Below are 6,000 nucleotides of genomic sequence, written 5' to 3'. Positions count from 1 at the left end.
GGAGCGACAGCGACACATTTTTAGGGGAATACGCCACAGTAGTTTTACTTTATTGTAGTTTTATTTAACTTTGTTTGACAGCGGTTCGTGTCTCTTTACAACTAATATGGAGGATGAGTGATGTGAGCACAGCAACATCTAAATTTGGGGTCAAATCTGAAATTTGGGGGAAAATATGTCGGCAAATTTGAAGAAATTTTTAACTTTGAACTGCCTTCATGTTAGAAATCTGTTCAAAATCGTCTTTTACCTGCTGCACTCAAAAACTTTTTGCAGTTGGCAATAACCACCACATCGTTTAAAAAACCAAACAAAAAAAAAAAATAAACACAGAGCTGAATGTACTGTCATTTCTTTCTTTCAATAAAATAATATTGAATAAAAAAATAAAATAAAATATTAAAATAAAATAAAAAAAATGTTGTGATTAATCCAATATTGTGATTAATCTAGTAAAAACCACAATTTCGCAAAAAGCCGGTTTTCTCCCTTTTTTAGTTGGGAACTGATATTTTCCTGAAACTTACCTATGTTCTATTGCTGATTACTAAAGAATTGGAAAAAGTAGAAAAAGATGGCAGGTTCCGTGTTTGTATCGCCCTTGAACGCAATATTCTGTGTGCCTGGATCGGTCCTCTATTGTACACAAAACTGTGTTTCGATGCCGCTTATCCTCACTATGGGGCTGGAGCCTATCCCAGCTGGATTTGGGGGGGTCACGGGGTCGCCAGCCAATGGCAAACAGACAAACAACAATTTGAAGTCACCAATGAAGCTAACATGTTTTTGGGATGCGCTGTGTGACTGTGTGGCCAACATGCTAACCACTTGACCACTGTGCAACCCCGAATGAATCAAAATGGAAAAGTTTCCTCCTTTCCCTCGCTGGAACAATTTGGGTATCAGACCCATTTTTGGACATCCATCATATTTCTTAGCAGCCGTAATGGCATGGTGGCGAAGTGTGCATGAGTATGACCGTTATTTCAACTTCCTGTTTTAATAACATACGACGACTCACACGCGCAGCGCTCCACTATTTTTAACCACTCTAACTTTTCGGAAAAAATGTCAAAGTACAGCACTCTACTGACTGATTTATTTATAAGCAATATTTCATGTTCATATTCACATGATGTGCCACTGCATGAGCCCTTATTATTTTGAAGGACGTCTAACAGAGATAAGGGTACGCGGCCAAGTTTAATGAATTTTCCTTTGGGCTAATGAGCACCGAGCGGAGGCGCGGACGCACGGTGACAGTTTTCTAGTTAAGGAGGTGCTAGTCGATTGCAGGAGGAGCACTGGTGTACTGGTGAGTACACGCCTCCCCTCCTCCGGCCGCGCTTTCCCTCGCCTCTCACAGCGGCCAAGCCAATAAAAGGAGACTGATTAGCACTCGGATCCAATATAAATCTGTCCGTTGGCACACTCGCCGCCATAAAGGAGCAAAACAAACAGAAGCCCCCTGCGAGGGCTTTGGAATACAAAAAGAGCCACGGCGGCCCACGTCAGGGACTACGCTTTGATTTATTTACAAGAGGCCCGGCCTGTGCGCCGTGTGCTAAGCAGCAGCGGCGGTGGCGGCGGCGGCGGCGGCGGTGCACGACGCTTGCGTCGCTGCCAGAGAAAGCTGTCATCTTGACGAGAGGCGGCTCGTTTGTCCCCACGCCGTCTGTTCCGGCTGATGGTCCGGCCTGAGGTGGGGCACCGGGGACTCGTTCTAAGCAGGGGTGTCCACAGTGAAGCCCTGGGGCCATTTGTGGAAATATCAGCAGTCGTTTTACGTGAATGGCATCTAAATATTAAAAGAAAAAGACCTTAGTGAGGACAAGGGGCATAGAAAATACATGGATGGAGTTGTCATCTGTAGAGAAAAATCATTTTAGTAGCATAAAGTAAAAATATATATCGGAAAAAATATTTTGGGGAAAATTTGGTTGTGGAAAAAGTAAGAATATTACAAGAATAAAGTCAAAATATTATGGGAATAAAGAAAACATGCTAGGTTAATTGGCGACTCCAAATTGTCCATAGGTATGAATGTGAGTGTGAATGGTTGTTTGTCTATATGTGCCCTGTGATTGGCTGGCCACCAGTCCAGGGTGTACCCCGCCTCTCGCCCAAAGACAACTGGGATAGGTTCCAGCACCCCCCACGACCCTCGTGAGGAAAAAGCGGTAGAAAATGAATGAATGAAAATAAAAATATATCAGAAAAAACATTTTGGGGAAAATTTGGTTGTGGAAAAAGTAAGAATATTACAAGAATAAAGTCAGAATATTATGGGAATAAAGAAAACATGCCATGCCAATGTTAGCATTAGGCATTCCTAATGCTAATGTGTAAGTTTTCATGTAATGCGAGTGTAAAGTTGACTATAGGGGTGTTAGTGTTGGTCTAGAGGGCTCTAATAGTGGTAAAATCCATATTGTAGATAACTTTTCTATGTTTTCTACGCTATACTCCGGTTTCATCCCACATTCCAAAAACATGCTAGGTCAATTAGCATGACTCCAAATTGTCCATAGGTATGAATGTGAGTGTGAATGGTTGTTTGTCTATATGTGCCCTGTGATTGGCTGGCCACCAGTCTGCATTTAGTGACACACGGCCAAGACCAACCACGGCTCCTCCTCTGCCAAGCCCGTGGACACGAGCAGAGCCATGAAACGTCCAGGTTGTCAAACCAAATCTGTTTACTCTTCACGTTATTACTTGACTGCACCCCAGCTCCTTGATTGGATTGACGCACGTCAAGGTCGTTTGCTGCAGCTTAGACAGCAATTAAAGTCAACGTGGGGGAGTGATTGTGTCATCTCTGTGGGGGCCCATCTGTTCCACGGGCGCACCTGACGACAACGACGACTACTGCCAATTTTTCTGATCATGTCGCCACTTTTGTCTCTGACCCCGAGATGATCGGTTCTACTTCGGGACTGTGTTTGGATTTCAGGTTGTGGATCCAGAACATCAAATCTATTTTGGATCGGGAGGGTGGCGATGAAAATATTGAATCTGACAAGGTTCTCATATGAAAGTGACAAGAAAAAAAATATATATCTAATATTATGTCTGTTATGCAAAGCTCAGTGGTGTTTTATCTGTTTTTCATCCAGGAGCTTGCAGGCGTCTAATGACACCCGATATACCAACCCAATGTTGTCATTAATCCAAATGACTGCACCTTTTCCATCATTTTATTCACCCTATCACTTGTTTGCATACTGGCACGTTTGTGGGCTGCTTCTCTGGTGCAGTCTCCATCATGGAAAACAATATTAAAAAATGCTGTATGTACTGTACATACAGATAAATATGTCATGTTACACATATCAGTATCGGCTGATATAATTGGGTAATTTTATAAGGAAAAACAACTTCATTTTAGCAGCATAAAATTAAAGTATTTAAAAAAAAGACATTATTTGAAAATAGTTGTTAAATAATGAGACACAAAACGAGAACTAAAGTTGACAATTTTGGGAAAATTAGGTTGCAGAAAAAGTTACAATCTTCCGAGCATAAAATATTAAGGGAAAAATGTCAGAATTACGAGAAGAAAATTTACAAACAGAAAGTTGATATAGTTGGAAAATAAAAAAGGCAGCGGAAATGGAAAAAAAACAAGACTATGACATTAAATTTATCATAGTATGAGGAATTTCTTAATGGTCATTAAATTATATTATATATGTATTTTATTTCATAATATAAAAAACACATTTTTGGACAAATGTGGGAATAAAGTCAAAATATTATGAGAAAAAATATTAGTTATAAATATAATGTATTTATATAAATGTATGCTATTTTTTGTTCAAATGATAGCAATAATTATCAATGTATTTGTTAATTTATGAGGAAACATAATGTCATTTTGTTGCATAAAGTTGAAATATTTAAGAAAAAATACTATACTATACTATTATTTTTCTTGTAAAGTTATAATATTATGGGAAACAAAACAAAAATGACATATACATCAATATATAAAACTCTAAATAAATAATAAAATAAAACAATAAATATTATACAGATTAGAATAATAAAATGCGTTTAAAAAAATTTAAACCTTATTTCATTTATAATAATTCATGAGAAAAATGTTGAGTCCCTAATGGATGACCAAACGGGGTAAAAGGCAACCTACATGGTGGACGTATTCATCAGTGTGAATAAAAAGAGAAAAATTCAAAGCAAGCTTGCACCTCCTCCTCCTCCTCTCCTCTTAACAAGTCCCAGCAGAAACGGCAGTGACAAGTCATCACAGAAAAGGAAGCTGATTTGTCTAAATTTGAAGCAGGGACTCTCAGGAGCCCTGAGCTACCAGTCAACAGACTGACGTTCTCCTCCTCCACCTCCTCCACCTCCTTATTTTCTTGCATTTTCCACATAGCTGCCTCTGCCCGGGCTGGGGTGAACTGACAGCAGCTGACAGACAGACGAGAGCAGGGCATCATGGTGGATCTCCATTATGTTAAGAGAGTTGCCGCTAGATGGCAGTATTAGGTAGTAGGAGGCCTTCTTCCCAGAGTAGGGGTCAGTTACAACAGGAAGTGTGATGGGATGGAAACATGGAGCTTATGAGGAGGTCTCTGAACTTCATATTTATTTTAATAACATGTCCTCATCTGACCTTGGCCTTTTGACCTTGACCGGGTGAGCCGGGGATGTCCGCCGACGGGCGTGGCGCCGTGGCCGCCTCTCAGGAAATGAATGTTTTATCAGGCCGTGTAAAGACGTCAACAACAACAGATGAGCGGAGAAGGGAGGGAGCGGGGAAGGTCTAAATTTAACTCGACTGCCTTTGCCAGAATCAAAGAAACTCATTAGAGCGGGGCTGCTTCCTGAAATGCAACTTTGGAAAGGTCACCTACGATGCAAACGTGACTTTTTAATGGCGTCCTAACAGTAACATGCGTCCCCGGGGCCTGGTGATGGCCATCACATGTGGGGGAAATCTGCTTTTGAGAGAGGAGGCTCAAACGTTTGCTCTGGTGCTATTGTTTTTTTCAACCGTTAATTTATTTATTTTTTATTATTTTTAAATATTTTGACTTTATTCCCATAATATTCTATTTTTTTAATACTTAATATTTAAATTCCTATTTAATTTTTTTTATATGACTTTATTTTTAATCTGACTTTTTTATATTACGAGTTTATTCCCATAATATTTTAACTTTTTAACTTTTTTTTGTGGTTGATTTCTCATGTTACGATTACCCATGTTACTCAAAAATAACCTTTTTTTGTTTAATACTACTCCAACTCTATGCTACTAAAATAATTGTTAAAAATGAAATTAAAACAGCAGAGGGGAAATACATTTAAACAGTTTAGGAAATCCAGCTAGAATAGGTGCAGATTCTGGAAGATCCACAAAGCAGTGTAGTTGCTCGATAGTAGTCCACAAGTGAATGCGAAAGGCCCAAAGTTAGCATAATAATTTTTTTTCAAGTCATTGTAATGACAAATAAACAAATCTTAAATTCACAGACCTTAACAAAATTTTGGTAAAATTAGGTTAGGGGAAAAAAATCTATAATAAATTCATATTATTACAAGAAACAAAACAAAATAATGTTGGACATTTTCTGAAAATGGTGGGAATAAAGTCCTAATATTACAAGCACAAAATGTACAAAGACTATTTCAGAAGGAAGTTGAAGTATTTTGAAAATAAATAAAAAACTGATGAGAGTCTTTTTTATATATACGGAAACATATACAGTATAACTTGTGTGCCTATGTACGTACATTTGTTGCTTTAGCCCTCACTATGAAACGTTTGGACACCCTTGCAGTGAGGAAATTCCATGTCTCGATATTGGCCAGGACGTTACCGAGGGACCTTGGAGACCTACCGCACTTCAACATGTTCAAAGACCAAAAACAATATAGCTGTAAGTCCATGCAGCAACACCTACAGTACTCTCTCACACTTGTTTGCATGCAGTGATCGTCACGGCAACAGCGCGCATTGGCTAATAGAAG

The sequence above is a fragment of the Doryrhamphus excisus genome, chromosome 20, assembly GCF_030265055.1.
Source record: "Doryrhamphus excisus isolate RoL2022-K1 chromosome 20, RoL_Dexc_1.0, whole genome shotgun sequence".
Taxonomy (NCBI): Eukaryota; Metazoa; Chordata; class Actinopteri; order Syngnathiformes; family Syngnathidae; genus Doryrhamphus; species Doryrhamphus excisus.
The sequence above is the reverse complement of the archived record's forward strand: the minus strand, read 5'-3'. Positions refer to the sequence as shown.